The 19420-nt window shown below is 47.3% G+C and overlaps 1 long non-coding RNA gene across 1 annotated transcript; it reads left to right on the top strand.

The window, feature by feature from the left end:
• Positions 1-4527: 4527 nt before the first annotated feature.
• LOC135050492 (uncharacterized) lies at positions 4528-18512 on the top strand. The gene is made up of 4 exons (XR_010241624.1): positions 4528-4776; positions 5709-5777; positions 5854-6067; positions 17722-18512. It is a non-coding gene; the product is annotated as an uncharacterized LOC135050492 (long non-coding RNA).
• The last annotated feature ends 908 nt before the right edge of the window (positions 18513-19420 follow it).

Genomic DNA, 19420 nt, shown 5'->3' with positions numbered 1-19420 from the left:
CCGTAGCGTTAGTTGTTTTCGGAGTGGTTGAGGATTTGTCAGTATGGTGGCGGCGCAGGTTTGTTGTTAGCAAACCTTCGGGTTGGCCGGTTTCAGAACGGCTTAGGTATTGGTATATTTAGGTATAGGTTAATTTCCCCTGGGGGGCAGTTCAGTCAGGGAGGAGTATGGGCGTGGTCAATTAGGCGGACCGGAGGGCATCACCTGACCGGGTGGGCCCTCCTTTCTCCTTCTGCATGGCTGAACTGCTGCCTCAAATCAGTGCTGATGTGGGCAGATGGCCTCATCAGTTTGTGGTGTTGTCCTCGCAAGGCTTGGGCAGTTGGTCCGCGTGGCGAGTCAGACGGGCAAGGAAAGGGGCAGTTGGTCCGTCCTTGCCCGTCCGGCAGTTGGCCCAAGTTATCAACGTTTATTATGTTAATTTGGTTTACGCTAGGCCGTTCTTATCCTGCCACCATACATTAGTTAGTTTTAAAATTTAAATAGGTTATCCCTCTCAATAAATAAGCTGACCCATTTCACCACAGCCATTGTTGTCTGTGTATTATTTATTAGATAAGTAGGTGTGCAAGGAGTGTGAGTGCTTGGGTCATGGAGAGTTTATAACATCAGGGTGTAGAGTTGGATCTTGATCCGAGGCACCAACAGCCTAAAGCTTTGACTGTCCCCAGGATGCCTTGCACCGCCTCCTCTATAACCCTGCCTCCAGGCACTGGAGCTCAGTTTCGTAAGTTGGCTGCTAACAGGGAGGGCTGCGCTAGGCAGCCCTGAAAAGAGCTTTTCTGAAGAAAGAAGACTTCAAGGGCCGCAACACAGGCACTTAGAATTGTTAAATGTCATACTGACATATCGTGCTGTGGCTCCCTCACCTCTCCCAGCGGCGCTGTATACTCCTGCGCCCTGGTTGCTGGGTACTTACAGCGGAGGGCTTCGGTTACTTAAGGAACACACTCGCTGCTGCTCTCCTGGATCGCGTGGCCGCAAGTTCAGGGAGGAGGTAAGAGGGTCCCCCGTGTGGGACCCGTCGAAATTGCAATCCTGCGCGGTCTCTGGAGACGGACTGCGCTGCTGGCGTGGACACTGTGGCCGGGCAGGGACCCCACTATATCCACCTGGGCAAGGGGCACAGGTCGGATTTACTAAAATCCGTTTGATATAGGCCCTGCAGTACCCGGTGGTGAAGTCCAGCAGAGGGACTAAGGCTCTGACCTGTAGCCCCTCCCCCAGCCCCAGGCGCCATTTACTGCTAATGTTCCTGCATCTCTCTACCTCCCTCCCTGTCAGCGTCTGGGCGCCATTACACAGAGCTACGCTGATTCCGGGACTGCTGGGTACTGTCTCCTCTGTAAAGCCGCCTACCTCGCCAGCGCTGTGCATTTACAGGACACTTAAGTATTCTACGTGTCGTTTAGACAGTGTTAGTTAAGAAAAAGTGCATTACTACAGGAATATTATCAGTACAAGTACCCTGTGATATACATCCAGTATTCACTGTGCATTGTTATATCTGTATACATATATAGCTTTACTTAGTATTGCTAGTCCAGTGCAGTTTTATTGTTATTGTAATAATTTCTGCATTGTACATGTGACTGTGTGTGCCAATAGCTGCTGTGTGGTTCCTATTCCCTGTATCTCACACATATTGCTATCCCTATATTCTGTACCCTGAGGGGGGCTAAGTGCGTCAGGGTCCTATATATATATATATATATATATATAGGGTTTCACAGGATATACTACCTTGGTATTTTTCTCTGTGTTTTTCAGTCACCATATACCACTTAAATCCTCTGTTTGTGCTCTGCATTTGCAGTCACACTACATAGGGGGTTTTTGTCAGCTGCTGTGTCTGGCTAAATTGTACTGTTACGCCCTACGGCTACATTCCCACATAATGTCTGCTACACAGGGCGGGAGATCCGTGGCTGATCCTGCGTCTTGCAGTGCTGACACTACGGATGCACCTGAGGAAAATATTCCAGCCGAGGGTCCATTTACCGGGGGTTCAGCACCCCTCTGTCAGCCAGCAGCATCGGTGGCACACCAAGACCCACCCTGGGCTGCTCTTTCGAATTTGCCGACTAGTACCAAAGGATATTTCACCAAAACTGCGCTCAACCCCTTGGTGTTGTCAGCTTGGTTGTGATTATGTGGAATGGTAAAGTATGATGGGAATCAGGTGATTAACAGGGGGATAATGTGCCCAAACTATGTGCCCACTGAAATAACTGTTATTTAATAAAACATATTGGGGTATATTTACTAAGATTCGTAATGTTCAGAATTTGGTTGAAGTTTAAACACGACTGACATCGGTAGTGTTAATTTGCAACTTTTTTTTTTTTTACGACTCATTTACTAAGCTTTCGTAATTTGTGTTTTCGGATTTTTCGATGTCGATGTCATTCGTATATTTTTAATGTGAACGCGGCCGAATCTTGGATTTGCGGTCGTATTTTGGTGGATTTTTACGGATTAGTAAATTAATTTTTCACGGCAGTGTTTTTGTACCTTCCCGGCCGCGTTATTTTCTAACTTTCGTTTTCGTCACTCGTCCGTGATTGGTTGTGTTTTTCATGGAGGAGTGTCTGTGCTCATTAGTATAAAAACGCCCCAACCAGCCGCACCTCGTGGGTTTAGCTAGTGGAGAGGTGAGAGGAAGTTGGTGTTTTGGAGTTGGCGATTTGTTGGTCGGTTTTGGAGTTTTCTTGCGATTGTTGAGTGATGTATTGTGTGTGTAAGTAGTCTTGTGATAATTGTTGTGTAGTCTCTTTAAAGTTTGTGTAATTTTTAGTGTTTGTGCATTTTAGTTACAGTCTATTGTCATTGTTTGTGAGTGAGTGTGTGTGGGGGTGTGGTTCATCAAATCGACAGTATCTAGGTCGACAATGTTTAGGTCGACCACTATAGGTCGACAGTCACTAGGTCGACATGGATGGAAGGTCGACAGGGTTGCTAGGTCAACATGTGCTAGGTCGACAGGTCTAAAGGTCGACATTTTTTTTTTTTTTTTTGTGGTTTTCTTCGTAGAGTGACCGGGATCCCAAATTAGTGCACCATGTCCCCTTGCATGGCTCGCTTCGCTCGCCATGCTTCGGGCATGGTGCCTTTGCTCCGCTACCACTTCGCTCGGCACAGATTACCGTTCCAATCATTCCAATCGTAGTCCACGTGGATCGTTAAGTATGAAAAAATGCAAAAAAAGAAAAAAAAATGTGAAAAACTCATGTCGACCTTTAGACCTGTCGACCTAGAAATCCTGTCGACCTTCCATCCATGTCGATCTATAGTGGTCGACCTAAACATTGTCGACCTAGATACTGTCGATCTTCAGACCGGATCCCGTGTGTGGTTGGTGTGTTGTGTGTAGTGGTAGTGGAGGAGTGTGTTTTGTGTTTTTTTTATTTATTAGTGTTATTTGTTGTTTGTCATTATTATGTCCCAGTCAGAGGTGAGTGAGAGGGAGGAGGTGAGTGAGGTGGAGGAGGTGAGTGAGGTGGAGGTGAGTGAGGGGGGAGGAGGTTAGTGAGGTGGAGGAGGATGAGGTTGCTGCTGTGGTCTCGAGTGATAGTGACAGTGATGGTGGTGTTGCTCTGCAGCCACGCACCACTACCAAGACGGGCAGAAATGTTAAATTTAGCTATGCGGAAAATATGGCTTTGGTGCATGAGTTGATGCGCCATCATCGCCAGCTGTTTGGACGTGATGCGGCCAAAGTGCCTTCGCGCAGGAAAACTGTTCTGTGTGGGAAGGTAGTAGCGGCAGTAAACAGTGAGGGTGTGGTGAAGAGGACCGAGGACACGTGTCGGAAGAGATTCTACGACATCAAGCGCCGTGTCAAGGCAAAGATGGCAAAGGAGGCTAAGTCAGCCAGGCAAACAGGGGGTGGCCATCCCTTTATAGCATCTTATCGGGAGTGGGAGGAACATGTGCGGACCCTTATTCCGCATAAAGTTGTTGGTGCGACTATTGTGCGGGATTCGGATCGTCCTAGGCATGATGGTGTTTTTTTTTTAATTTGTTATATTTGCATATGTGTTTGTGCCTAATTAGTATTTTTTAAATGTTATTGTATTGTTAATATATTTTGATGTTATAAATTGATTAGCTATTTGTGTTTGTTTTTTTATTGATTTAGTGTTTGTATAGTGAGGTGTTAGGTAGTTATGGTTTTGTGTATAGTATTTTTTTGCTTGGTCCATTTTGTAAGTTGTAAATTCTTGCATAGATGGCTTTATTTGTAAAGGGACATTAGTTATGTGTGAGTCACGTGTTGTTTAGAATGTAATTTTTTTATTTTTTTTATTATTTGTTTAATGTATGTTGTATTTTACTTGTCTTTGTGGGCAATATGTTAGTGTCGATGGCTAAGTATTGTATGTTTAGTCAGGGCTATAACTAGGGAGGGGCTAGGGGGGCATGTGACCCGGGTGCGGGATTGGATAGGGCGCTGGGATCCTGCTGCGTCTGATACAGCAAAAGAAGGAAGTGGAGGAACATGGGATTTGTAGTAAAGTCTGTTACTGGTTAGACTTGGAGCTGTAACAGAGAGACTACAAATCCCATGAGGCATTTCACCCACCCTGCAGAGAGATGGCCACCGTAGGAGCTGAAGTTAGTAGTCTGCTATCCTGAGTGTGACTTGCTGCAGAGCTTTCTCCAGCCATACGCTGCCCTGCCTGCATTCAGCGCTACAGGGACACCAGCAGTGATTGATTGAAGCAGCCCAGCACCCTTCACCTTCGGTCTGATTAAAGAGTGAGAGGACTGGAGGTAAAAACACACACACTCCATCACTCTGGTGTTAACCCCTGCAGCTCATTTAAACTAGTTTATTTAATATATATATATATATATATATATATATATATATATATATATTGCTTTACTATATAATGCTGAGACTGTTTATACCACTGTGACAGGTACAAATCATATGTATGTATATATATATATATATATATATATATATATAAAAAATATATTTTACTGTGTGTGCTTTACTGGGGTCTGCTTGTCTGAGGGATAGTATGGAGCATTGGAGCATATTATCTCTCACTCTCCTTTCTTCCATATCTCTCTCCCCCTCTACTATGTTATTGAGGGTTATTACTGTGCTTTGTAATGAGAACAAGGTTGGTATAGTTGTGAATTTTTATATTTTTTTATTTATTCTATTTTATTGTATTTTTATCTATTTATGTACTTTCATTATTGTATTTATTAAATTATTATATATATTTTTTAATTTATTTATTCTTATTTTACTTCATTGTTTTTTTTTTTTTTGTTTGTTTGTTTTTTGTTGGGGGGGGGGGGGGCACTAAATTACTGCCTTGCCCCGGGTGCCGTAAATCCTAGTTTCGGCCCTGGTTTGGTTTATATTCACTTTGCAATTTTTTTGGTATTAAAAATTTAAATGACATACTTTCAGATTAATGTAATACTTAAAAATATATGGTAATACATGGGTGTATATTCAGCTGTTGGCCATGGAAAATTAGACTACTTGGCTATGTTTTTGTCTTTGGAAATGGAACCTCATTAGCCTTTTCACAAACAAGGAAGCAACCCATTTTTTAATAATTTATTGCTAGAAAGTGTACTCATAATGGTAATCATATGGCCACATCACTAAATGTTGCTGCTTCCAAAAGTACATACTGTAATTAATGGTCATAAACACCAACTTAACATTTTTACAGTACGAAAGCAAGCCACCACTTCCAGAACACAAGCAACACTGTCAAGAGCTGTGGATGCTGGCGATACAGGTAACGCAAAATTGACACCAGTTAATGTGGCCACCACAAAATTTCCAAACAATCTAATGTTTGCATTAATCCATAGGAACTTCAACATCGCATCACAGTCCACAAAGACGTCCTTCACAGGGGTCTGGCAGCCACACGAGCAGGCCTACCAAGAGACGTCGTCCTGATGTCGCACCAACACCAGCATTAAGCCCACCCCCCACGTCGTATTTCAACTGTGTTGCCTCAGCCACCAGAACACATTTTGGAGAGTACTCACTCACCGGATCCACATTCCCCTCAGCTGTCTGGTGAGTAAACACAAAACACAAATTCAAAATAACATACTTGCACACTGTTTTTGCACACAAAATACACATCAGCAAAAAAAAAAATCCTAGTACTTATCCACAGCCGCAAGCACATGGCTTGCAAAAGAAAAAGGACCCAATCGCCACTATACAAGTTGCGCAAATTTAGAGTGTTCTCTTGCGCCTTACAGTAGTATTGTGTTGTAATTATTTAATTGAATAGGAAAAAATTGTAGATTCACACCCTTTCTCTAACGTCCTAGTGGATGCTGGGTACTCCGTAAGGACCATGGGGAATAGACGGGCTCCGCAGGAGACAGGGCACTCCAAGAAAGAATTTGGATACTGGTGTGCACTGGCTCCTCCCTCTATGTCCCTCCTCCAGACCTCAGTTTGAATCTGTGCCCAGACGAGCTGGGTGCTATTTAGTGAGCTCTCCTGAGCTTGCTATAAGAAAGTATTTTGTTAGGTTTTTTATTTTCAGGGAGATCTGCTGGCAACATACTCCCTGCATTGTGGGACTGAGGGGAGAGAAGCAGCCCTACTCTCTGCAGATAGGTCCTGCTTCTTAGGCTACTGGACACCATTAGCTCCAGAGGGATCGTACACAGGATCTCACCCTCTGTCGTCCGATCCCAGCCGCGCCGCCGTCCCCCTCGCAGAGCTGGAAGACAGAAGCCGGGTGAAAGAAGCAAGAAGACTTCAAAATTGGCGGCAGAAGACTCCAGTCTTCATACTGAGGTAGCGCACAGCACTGCAGCTGTGCGCCATTGCTCCCACACTACACCCACATACTCCGATCACTGTAGGGTGCAGGGCGCAGGGGGGGGGGGGGCGCCCTGGGCAGCAATTAGGACCTCTTGGCAAAAGTTGGGCATATATACAGTTGGGCACTGTATATATGCATGAGCCCCCGCCATAATTTTGTACAGAAACGCGGGACAGAAGCCCGCCGCTGAGGGGGGCGGGGCTTCTTCCTCAGCACTCACCAGCGCCACTTTCTCTCCACAGCTCCGCTGAGAGGAAGCTCCCCAGACTCTCCCCTGCAGATTCACGGTAGAAGAGGATAAAAAGAGAGGGGGGGCACATAAAGTAGGCGCAAAAACATATTATACAGCAGCTACTGGGTTAACACTAAGTTACTGTGTGATTCCTGGGACATATAGCGCTGAGGTGTGTGCTGGCATACTCTCTCTCTCTGTCTCTCCAAAGGGCCTTGTGGGGGAACTGTCTTCAAAAAGAGCATCCCCTGTGTGTGTGGTGTGTCGGTACGCTTGTGTCAACATGTTTGACGAGGAAGGCTATGTGGAAGCCAAGCGGGAGCAAATGAGTGAGGTGTCTCCGCCGACGGCGCCGACACCTGATTGGATGGATATGTGGAAGGTTTTAAATGATAATGTTAATTCCTTGCATAAAAAGATGGATAAAGCTGAAACCTTAGGACAGGCGGGGTCTCAGCCCATGTCTGATCCTACAGCGCAGAGGCCGTCAGGGTCTCAGAAGCGCCCACCATCCCAAATTGTTGACACAGATACGGACACGGATTCTGACTCCAGTGTCGATTGCGATGATGCAAAGATACAGCCTAAATTGGCTAAAGCCATCCGTTATATGATTATAGCAATTAAGGATGTGTTGCACATCACAGAGGAAACCCCAGTCCCTGACAAGAGGGTTCATATGTATGGGGAAAAAAGGCAGGTGGTGACCTTTCCCCCTTCACACGAGCTAAATGAGTTATGTGAAAAAGCTTGGGAATCTCCAGATAAAAAACTGCAGATTTCCAAACGGATGCTTATGGCGTATAGTTTCCCGCCAACGAACAGGTTACGCTGGGAATCCTCCCCTAGGGTGGACAAAGCTCTAACACGCTTATCCAAGAAGGTAGCCCTGCCATCACAGGATACGGCCACCCTAAAAGATGCTGCGGATAGAAAGCAAGAGGGTACCCTGAAGTCCATTTATACACATTCAGGTACCTTACTAAGGCCGGCATGTTGCAGCATGGACGGATACCTTATCTGGGGAACTTGATACCTTGGACAAGGATACTATATTAATGACCCTGGGACATATAATAGACGCTGTCCTTTATATGAGAGATGTTCAAAGAGACATTAGCCTTCTGGGCTCTAGAATAAATGCAATGTCGATTTCTGCCAGAAGGGTCCTGTGGACTCGGCAATGGACAGGCGATGCCGACTCAAAAAGGCACATGGAGGTTTTACCTTACAAGGGTGAGGAGTTGTTTGGGGAGGGTCTCTCGGACCTGGTCTCCACAGCTACTGCTGGAAAGTCACATTTTTTGCCATATGTTCCCTCACAACCTAAGAAAGCACCGTATTACCAAATGCAGTCCTTTCGATCACAAAAAGGCAAGAAAGTCGGAGGTGCGTCCTTTCTTGCCAGAGGCAGGGGCAAAGGAAAGAAGCTGCACAACACAGCTAGTTCCCAGGAACAGAAGTCCTCCCCGGCTTCCACTAAATCCACCGCATGACGCTGGGGCTCCACAGGCGGAGCTAGGCCCGGTGGGGGCGCGTCTCAGAAATTTCAGCCACTAGTGGGTTCGCTCCCAGGTGGATCCCTGGGCAATAGAGATTGTGTCTCAGGGATACAAGCTGGAATTCGAAGAGATGCCCCCTCACCGATTCCTCAAATCGGCCCTGCCAGCTTCCCCCTTAGAGAGGGAGATAGTGTTAGCTGCAATTCACAAATTGTATCTTCAGCAGGTGGTGGTCAAGGTTCCCCTCCTTCAACAAGGAAAGGGTTATTATTCGACCATGTTTGTGGTACCGAAACCGGACCGTTTGGTCAGACCCATATTGAATTTAAAATCCCTGAACATATACCTGAAAAGGTTCAAGTTCAAGATGGAATCGCTCAGAGCGGTCATCGCAAGCCTGGAAGGGGGGGATTTTATCGTGTCTCTGGACATAAAGGATGCATATCTTCATGTCCCCATTTATCCACCTCATCAGGCGTACCTCTGATTTGTGGTACAGGATTGTAATTACCAATTCCAGACGTTGCCGTTTGGTCTCTCCACGGCACCAAGAATATTTACCAAGGTAATGGCGGAAATTATGGTGCTCCTGCGAAAGCAGGGGGTCACAATTATCCCATACTTGGACGATCTCCTCATAAAGGCGAGGTCCAGAGAGCAGTTGCTGATCAGCGTAGCACGCTCTCGGGAACTGTTACAACAGCACGGCTGGATTCTAAATATTCCGAAGTCGCAGTTGATTCCTACGACTCGTCTGCCCTTCCTGGGCATGATTCTGGACACAGACCAGAAGAGGGTTTTTTTTCCCGATGGAGAAGGCTCAGGAACTCATGACACTGGTCAGAGACCTATTAAAACCAAAACAGGTGTCGGTGCATCACTGCATGCGAGTCCTGGGAAAGATGGTGGCATCTTACGAGGCCATTCCGTTCGGCAGGTTCCATGCGAGGACCTTTCAATGGGATCTGTTGGACAAGTGGTCCGGATCACATCTACTGATGCATCGGCTGATCACCCTATCCTCCAGGGCCAGGGTGTCACTCCTGTGGTGGCTGCAGAGTGCTCACCTTCTCGAGGGCCGCAGATTCGGCATTCAGGACTGGGTCCTGGTGACCACGGATGAAAACCTCCGAGGTTGGGGGGCAGTCACACAGGGAAGAAATTTCCAAGGTCTGTGGTCAAGTCAGGAGACTTGCCTTCACATCAATATCCTGGAACTAAGGGCCATATACAACGCCCTACGTCAAGCGGAGACCCTGCTTTGCGACCAATCGGTGCTGATTCAGTCAGACAACATCACCGCAGTGGCTCATGTAAACCGCCAAGGCGGCACAAGGAGCAGGGTGGCGATGGCGGAAGCCACCAGAATTCTTTGCTGGGCGGAGAATCACGTAAGAGCACTGTCAGCAGTGTTCATTTCGGGGGTGGACAACTGGGAATCAGACTTCCTCAGCAGACACGACCTCCACCCGGGAGAGTGGGGACTTCATCAAGAAGTCTTCACGCAGATTGCAAGGCGGTGGGAACTGCCAGAGGTGGACATGATGGCATCCCGCCTCAACAAAAAGCTACAGCGGAATTGCGCCAGGTCAAGAGACCCTCAGGCGATAGCTGTAGACGCACTAGTGACACCGTGGGTGTTCCAGTCGGTTTATGTATTCCCTCCTCTTCCTCTCATACCCAAGGTGCTGAGAATCATAAGAAAAAGAGGAGTGAGAACAATTCTCATTGTTGCGGATTGGCCAAGAAGGACTTGGTATCAAGATCTGCAAGAAATGCTCACAGAGGACCCATGGCCTCTGCCTCTAAGACAGGACTTGTTGCAACTGGGTTCCATTAAGGTCCAGATTTCGGCCCTGTCTATTTTCTTTCAAAAAGAACTGGCTTCTCTGCCTGAAGTTCAGACGTTTGTAAAGGGAGTGCTACATATTCAGCTCCCTTTTGTGCCTCCAGTGGCACCTTGGGATCTTAATGTGGTGTTGAGTTTCCTGAAGTCGCACTGGTTTGAGCCACTTAAAACCGTGGAGTTAAAATTTCTCACGTGGAAGGTGGTCATGCTATTAGCCTTGGCTTCAGCTAGGCGTGTGTCAGAATTAGCGGCCTTGTCACATAAAAGCCCCTATCTGGTTTTCCATATGGACAGGGCAGAATTGTGGACCCGTCCACAATTTCTGCCAAAAGTGGTGTCATCTTTTCATATGAACCAACCTATTGTGGTGCCTGTGGCTACTCGTGACTTGGAGGATTCCGAGTTACTAGATGTGATCAGGGCTTTGAAGGTTTATTTAGCCAGAACGGCTAGAGTCGGGAAAACTGAGTCGCTGTTTATCCTGTATGCATCCAACAAGCTGGGTGCTCCTGCTTCAAAGCAAACTATTGTTCGCTGGATCTGTAACACGATTCAGCAGGCTCATTCTGCGGCGGGATTGCCGCTGCCAAAATCAGTAAAAGCCCACTCCACAAGGAAGGTGGGCTCTTCTTGGGCGGCTGCTCGAGGGGTCTCGGCATTACAGCTTTGCCGAGCAGGTACTTGGTCAGGTTCGAACACTTTTGCTAAGTTTTACAAGTTCAATACCCTGGCTGAGGAGGACCTTGTGTTTGCTCATTCGGTGCTGCAGAGTCATCCGCACTCTCCCGCCCGTTTGGGAGCTTTGGTATAATCCCCATGGTCCTTACGGAGTCCCCAGCATCCACTAGGACGTTAGAGAAAATAAGATTTTACTTACCGGTAAATCTATTTCTCGTAGTCCGTAGTGGATGCTGGGCGCCCGTCCCAAGTGCAGACTTCTTCTGCAATACTTGTATATAGTTATTGCTTAAATAAGGGTTATGTTATGGTTGCATCAGGGTTGATCTGATGCTCCGTTGTTGTTCATACTGTTAACTGGGTACGTTTCTCACAAGTTATACAGTGTGGTATGGTATGAGTCTTGCCCTGGATTCCAAAATCCTTTCCTTGTACTGTCAGCTCTTCCGGGCACAGTTTCTCTAACTGAGGTCTGGAGGAGGGACATAGAGGGAGGAGCCAGAGCACACCAGTATCCAAATTCTTTCTTGAAGTGCCCTGTCTCCTGTGGAGCCCGTCTATTCCCCATGGTCCTTACGAAGTCCCCAGCATCCACTACGGACTACGAGAAATAGATTTACCGGTAAGTAAAATCTTATTTTCACAATGGTGATAGAATTCATATTGTCATTTACTGTTTGATATTTTAATGCAAGTACGATATGGCGGATGACAAATCACTTTTTCTCTTACGTCCTAGAGGATGCTGGGGACTCCGTAAGGACCATGGAGTATAGACGTGCTCCGCAGGAGATAGGGCACCTAAAAATAACTTTTACTGTGGGTGTGCACTGGCTCCTCCCTCTATGCCCCTCCTCCAGACCTCAGTAAGATTCTGTGCCCAGAGGAGAATGGGTGCACTGCAGAGAGCTCTCCAGAGTTTTCTGTTGAAAAATAATTTTGTTAGGTTTTTTATTTTCAGGGAGTCCTGTTGGCAACAGGCTCCCTGCATCGTGGGACTGAGGAGAGAGAAGCAGGGCTGGCTTAACGGTTGGGCTCTGTTTCTAATGATACTGGACACCATTAGCTCCAGAGGGAGTCGGAACACAGGTCTCACCTGGGGTTCGTCACGGAGCCGCGCCACCGTCCTCCTCACAGATGACGAAGATAGAAGCCGGGTGAGTATGAGAAGGCAGAAGACATCATAGGCGGCAGAAGACATCAGATCTTCATGAGGTAAGGCCATTGCTCCCATTCACACACACAGAGCAGCACTGAAGGGTGCAGGGCGCAGGGGCGCCCTGGGCAGCAATAAACCTCACATTTGGGCACTGACAAGTTAGATTAGGCTGCTGGGCAGTAATTCTACGATCCCCCGCCATTTTTTATTTAAAAAAACACCGGGACCGAAGCCCGCCGTCGGGTGGGCGGAGCTTGATCCCCAGCACTAACCAGCGCCATTTTCTCCACAGAAGTTGCATGAGGAAAACGCTGGCTCCCTGGTCTCTCCCCTGCTGAACATTCAGGCTGGAAAAAAGAGGAGGGGGGCATTTTGAGCGCAGTGAGTGGGAATCTGGTCATTTTATATACAAAAGCGCTATCTGGTCATATCTTTCCAGTGTTTTTAAGCGCTGGTATGTGCTGGCATACTCTCTCTCTGTCTCTCCTAAGGGCCTGGTTGGGGTTTTGTCCCCTTATAGGTTAATCCCTGTGTGTGGGGGGTGTCGGTACATGGTGTTGACATGTCTGAAGCGGAAGGCTTTTCCAAGGAGGAGGTGGAGCAAATGAGTGGTGTGTCCCCGTCGGTTGTGCCGACTCAGGAATGGATGGACATGTGGTATATGTTGCATGCAAGTGTGGCATCCTTACATAAGAGGCTTGATAAGGCTGAATTAGGGGGGACATCAGGGGGTCAATCCTCGGATTGGACCAACTCACAGGGCCCGTCAGGGTCTCAAAAGCGTCCCTTAACACAAGACACTACTACCGACACGGACTCTGATTCCAGTGTCGACTATGACTAAGTGAAATTGCACCCTAGGGTGACAAAAACCATTCAGTGTATGATTGTGGCAATAAGGGATGTGTTGCATATTGAGGATGAACCCTCGGTCCCTGACACAAGGGTGCACATGTTTAAGGGAAAGAAACAGATTATACATTTTCCCACATCTCATGAGCTAAATGATTTCTTTGAAAAAGCTTGGGAGACTCCAGAAAAGAGACCGCAGATACCCAAAAGAATTTATATGGCATACCCCTTCCCTAAACAGAACAGGGAGCGTTGGGAATCACCTCCCACTGTGGACAAGGCCCTGACGTGCTTGTCCAAGAAAGTGGCGCTACCGTCTCCTGACACAGCAGCCCTTAGGGACCCTGCAGATCGCAGGCAGGTGACTACCTTAAAGTGTATTTATTCTCATACTGGAGCAGTCCTTAGACCGACAATTGCGTCTGCATGGGTGTGTAGCGCGATTTCAGCTTGGACAGATGAGCTGACAGCTGATTTTGATAATATGGATAAGGATACTATATTCTTAACTTTAGCCCATATTAAAGACGCAGTCTTATTTATGAGGGATGCTCAAAGGGACATTGGATTGCTGGCTTCTAGGGCCAATGCCATGTCTATCTCAGCGAGAAGATCCTTATGGACTCGCCAATGGACGGGTCATGCGGATTCCAAAAAACATGGAAGTTCTACCCTATAAGGGAGATGTATTATTTGGGGATGGACTGACGGACCTGGTTTCCACAGCTACAGCAGGTAAATCAAACTTTTTACCATTTATTCCCCAACAGCAAAAGAAAGTACCACCCTATCAGATGCAGTCCTTTCGGTCGCACAAGTCCAGAAGAGGTCGGGGATCCTCCTTCCTCGCCAGAGGTAAGGGCAGAGGCAAAAGAGCACCCAGGACCAAAAGTCCTCCCCGGCTACTCCAAAACCCACAGCATGACGCTGGGGCTCCCCTGAGGGAGTCCGCACCAGTGGGGGCACGTCTTCGACTTTTCAGCCAGGCCTGGGTCAGCTCAGACCTGAATCCTTGGGTGTTGGAAATAGTTTCCCAGGGTTACAAACTGGAATTCGAGGTGGTGCCCCCGAGCCGATTTTTCAAGTCGGCCCTACCAGCTTCCACATCGGAACGGTATGTAGTGTTAGCTGCAATTCAAACGCTGTGTCTAGAGCAAGTAATAATCAGGGTTCCCCTGAACCAGCAGGGAAGAGGTTACTACTCAACCCTCTTTGTAGTCCCGAAACCGGACGGTTCGGTCAGACCTATTTTGAATCTGAAATCCCTAAACCTGTACATAAAAAGATTCAAATTCGAAATGGAATCACTCAGAGCGATAATAGCCAATATGGAGGAGGGGGAGTTTATGGTGTCTCTGGACATAAAGGATGCGTACCTTCATGTACCCATATACACCCCCCATCAGGAATAACTGAGATTTGCTGTACAGGATTGTCATTACCAATTTCAGACGTTGCCGTTTGGGCTTTCCACGGCCCCGAGGATTTTCACCAAGATAATGGCGGAAATGATGGTGGTCCTGCGCAAGCTTGGAGTCACAATTATCCCATACTTGGACGATCTCCTAATAAAAGCGAGATCCAGAGAGAAATAGCTGAGCAGTGTGGCGCTCTCTCTGAGAGTTCTCCAGCAACACGGTTGGATTCTGAATCTACCGAAGTCACAGTTGATTCCGACAACTCGACTAACGTTCCTAGGTATGATACTGGATACGGAACAAATGAAGGTCTTCCTCCCACTGGAGAAAGCCCAGGACATCCAGAACATGGTCAGAGACCTGCCAAAACCGAAAAGGGTGTCAGTTCACCAATGCACTCGAGTTCTGGGAAAAATGGTGGCGGCCTACGAGGCAATTCCATTCGGCAGGTTCCATGCAAGGACTTTTCAATGGGACCTTCTGGACAAGTGGTCGGGGTCCCATCTGCACTTACATCGGAAAATAACTCTGTCCCCAGGGGCCAGGGTGTCTCTCCTGTGGTCGTTGCAAAGTACTCACCTGCTGGAGGGTCGCAGGTTCGGAATTCAGGATTGGATCCTGGTTACCACGGACGCGAGCCACCGAGGATGGGGAGCAGTCACACAAGGAAGAAATTTTCGGGGACTGTGGTCAGACCAGGAGTCCTGTCTACTCATCAATGTGTTGGAACTCAGGGCCATTTACAACGGCCTTCGACAAGTGGAGAGTCTTCTTCGAAACCTACCGGTTCTGGTTCAATCAGACAATGTCACAGCAGTGGCTCATGTGAACCGCCAAGGCGGGACAAGAAGCAAAGTCGCGATGGCGAAAGCCACCAGGATTCTTCGCTGGGCGGAAAATCACGTAAGCGCTCTGTCGGCTGTCTTCATTCCGGGAGTGGACAACTGGGAAGCAGACTTCCTCAGCAGACACGATCTCCATCCAGGAGAGTGGGGACTTCATCAAGAAGTCTTTGCAGACGTAACGCGTCTTTGGGGAACTCCTCAAATAGACATGATGGCGTCACGCCTCAACAAAAAGCTTTGGAGGTATTGTGCCAGGTCTAGGGACCCTCAGGCAGTAGCAGTAGACGCTCTGGTAACACCGTGGGTGTTCAAATCGGTCTACGTGTTTCCTCCTCTTCCTCTCATCACAGAAGTGTTGAGGATCATAAGACGAAGAAGAGTACAGACGATACTCGTTGTCCCAGACTGGCCTCGAAGGGCCTGGTACTCAGATCTACAAGAGATGCTCACAGGAGATCCCTGGCCTCTTCCTCTGAGGGAAGACCTGTTGCAACAGGGGCCCTGTGTATTTCAAGACTTACCGCGGTTACGTTTGACGGCATGGCAGTTGAACACCGAATCCTAGCAAAAAAGGGGATTCCGGAAGAGGTCATCTCTACTTTAATTAAGGCTAGGAAGGAGGTGACGGTAAAGCATTATCACCGTATCTGGCGAAAGTATGTGTCTTGGTGTGAGACCAAGAATGCACCTACGGAAGATTTTCATCTGGGTCGTTTTCTCCACTTCCTACAGACAGGGGTGGATATGGGCCTGAAATTAGGCTCTGTTAAGGTACAGATTTCGTCCCTCTCGATTTTCTTTCAGAAGGAATTGGCTTCTCTTCCAGAAGTCCAGACATTTGTAAAGGGAGTGCTGCACATCAAGCCCCCTTTTGTGCCTCCAGTGGCACCATGGGACCTGAACGTGGTGTTGCAGTTCCTAAAATCACACTGGTTTTAACCGCTTAACAAGGTTGAGTTGAAATTTCTTACCTGGAAGGTGGTCATGTTGTTGGCCTTAGCATCAGCAAGGCGAGTGTCAGAATTGGCGGCTTTGTCACACAAGAGCCCCTTCTTGATTTTTCATGTGGATCGAGCAGAATTGAGGACACGTCCGCAATTTTTACCTAAAGGGGTTTCTTCATTCCATATGAATCAACCTATCGTGGTGCCTGTGGCTACAAGTGACCTGGAGGATTCCAGATCCCTGGACGTAGTCAGGGCCTTAAAGATTTATGTAGCCAGGACGGCTAGAATAGGAAAACAGAGGCTCTGTTTGTCCTGTATGCTGCTAATAAGATTGGCGCACCTGCTTCAAAGCAGACTATTGCTCGCTGGATCTGTAATACGATTCAGCAGGCTCATTCTACGGCTGGATTGCCGGTACCTAATTCGGTTAAGGCCCATTCCACTAGGAAGGTGGGCTCTTCTTGGGCGGCTGCCCGAGGCGTCTCGGCATTACAGCTTTGCCGAGCGGCGACTTGGTCGGGGTCAAACACTTTTGCTAAATTCTACAAGTTTGATACCCTGGCTGATGAGGACCTAGCGTTTGTTCAGTCGGTACTGCAGAGTCATACGCACTCTCCCGCCCGATTGGATGCTTTGGTATAAACCCCATGGTCCTTACGGAGTCCCTAGCATCCTCTAGGACGTAAGAGAAAATAATTTTAAACCTACCGGTAAATCTATTTCTCCTAGTCCGTAGAGGATGCTGGGCGCCCGTCCCAGTGCGGAAACTCTGCAAGACTTGTATATAGTTGTTGCTTACATAAGGGTTCTGTTACAGTTGGAATCGGTCTTGGACCGTTACTGTTGTTGTTCATACGGTTAACTGGTTATGTATGATCCAGGTTACATGGTATGATTGGTGTGGGCTGGTATGAATCTTGCCCTTGGATTTCTAAATCCTGCCTTGTATTGTCCATCTCCTCTGGGCACAGTTCTCTGAGGTCTGGAGGAGGGGCATAGAGGGAGGAGCCAGTGCACACCCATAGTAAAAGTTCTTTTTAGGTGCCCTATCTCCTGCGGAGCCCGTCTATACCCCATGGTCCTTACGGAGTCCCCAGCATCCTCTACGGACTAGGAGAAATAGATTTACCGGTAGGTTTAAGATCTTATTTTTTCATGGGGTAAACCTTGTACCTCTGTGTGTTTGTTTCGTAAGTATGGGTCCACTTTTGTTTTGATGTAAATTTTTTCTTCATACAAACCTACATAATTGGCCTTTTCTGATTGTGTATACGAGTCTTGGTGAACATCCTAATTTTCATTTGAAAAATGTTTGACAAACAAGTCTAGAAAGTTTAACTAAATAATAAAACCAACATAAGTAAAAAAGATCCTCAAATGTTGTCCCCTTAAACCCCATACAGAACCAGACATCATGCCCCCGGAAGCCCAGCAGGAATCTGAACATCAGGAAACATACACTCTGCAAGCAATAGACGTTAACCAACCTACCACGCCTGAGGAAGGTACCCCGCCACCCCAAATGTCACCACACCCACAATTGATACAAACAACCCCCCCGCAACAACCTGACCCATCATTTTGGGTAACATGGAACCAACAACAGGCACAGAATATTGATTGCCTACGCACACACTCCCAATACCTAGCCTGTCTGCCCCATCATCTGCCGAGACTGTGTAGAAACACAAGCAGGCTCAATGTCCAGCTATGCAGAGTCGCAAACAGTATGGAGCAGATGAGAGCAGATAACAGACAACTTATTGTTACCTTTCAGCGCATAATGGATGAGCAACAACGCCATCAACAAGCCCTCATTCAGTTAATTCAAAATAATCAAATTATATCAGAAACCATGTCCCGCATCATAGACAACGACACAACAGCCACAACACAACTTACCGCAACCCTGGCTAACCTCAGTCAAAATATTAATTTGTTGGCACAACACCAACAAGGTTCCAGCTCAGGGACCAACACACCTACTCAGACCCCAATTTCATCACCAGTTCGAAGATCAAGCCGTACCCGCTCCACTGTCCAAACCAAAACCACGTCAGCCACCAAAGAACAGCCCAAGAAATAACCAACCCTGCAGCTGGAGACACATTGTTCACAATCCTAGGCGTACAAAATAGCACCTATTTGAAAAGAAAACACATGTTGTACAGTAATAAATGTGAGAAATGATTGATGTGCAATGTGTTATGTGAAAATAACTGTCAGTGTAACAGGATAATTCATTGAGTTATCACTCACATGTGTTGGGACTATTCTAGCATCATTACTAACATGAAGGTTTACCACATCACAGGCATAATTATGTTCAATCAATTTTGTAAGGTTGTTGTTAGGCAATGTATGTCAGGGACGTGCAGTCAGGGGAGGCAGGGGAGGCAGTGCCTCCCCTGTCATTAATGATTAACATAATACAAAGAAGATACTTATGGCACATATTATGTGTCATAAGTATCTGCTTTATATTATGTTAATCATTTTAGGCATAAATACCTGTTTAAACTTTATTTCTGTCATTGTCTGCGGCACCGAGCTAGGTGCCTCTCGCTCACCATTGTAAAGTCCGGAAGGAGGGGACGGTCGGGGGGCGGGGCCATGGTGAGGGCTGAAAAAGCCCATTAAAAAATGCACTTGAAGCGGCACCGATACAAGTGCCTCAGAGCAGCAGGGACGTGCTTTCAGCCATATGAAAGCACGCCCCTGTCACTGTGATTGGGCACTGGGCAGCAGCTGCAGCACTGACAGTGACCTGCATCCTGCTATCACTATCAGTGCTACAGTGGGAGAGTAGGAGAGAGATCGTGTCTGCTGCAGTGTGTCAGTGCATGTAAGTGTTTAGTTACAGTACACTCACACACACTGTCACACAGTTACGCTACAACTCCCTATATTGCTGTCCAGGTCTTTCATTAACTCAGTGCAGCGCTATTAAGTTAATGCATGGAAGCCCTGGACAGCAATATTATATCAATGTTCTCCCCCCCCCCCCCCCCCCCCCCTCCCCGCCATCCCCCCTCTCCCCTGTTCCACACAATAACGGTTTAAATGTATTTTATGAAAAAAATCCACAGCACTCACACAGAT

This window comes from Pseudophryne corroboree, chromosome 2 (assembly GCF_028390025.1).
Source record: "Pseudophryne corroboree isolate aPseCor3 chromosome 2, aPseCor3.hap2, whole genome shotgun sequence".
Lineage (NCBI taxonomy): Eukaryota > Metazoa > Chordata > Amphibia > Anura > Myobatrachidae > Pseudophryne > Pseudophryne corroboree.
This window is presented reverse-complemented; position numbering and strand designations above follow the sequence as displayed.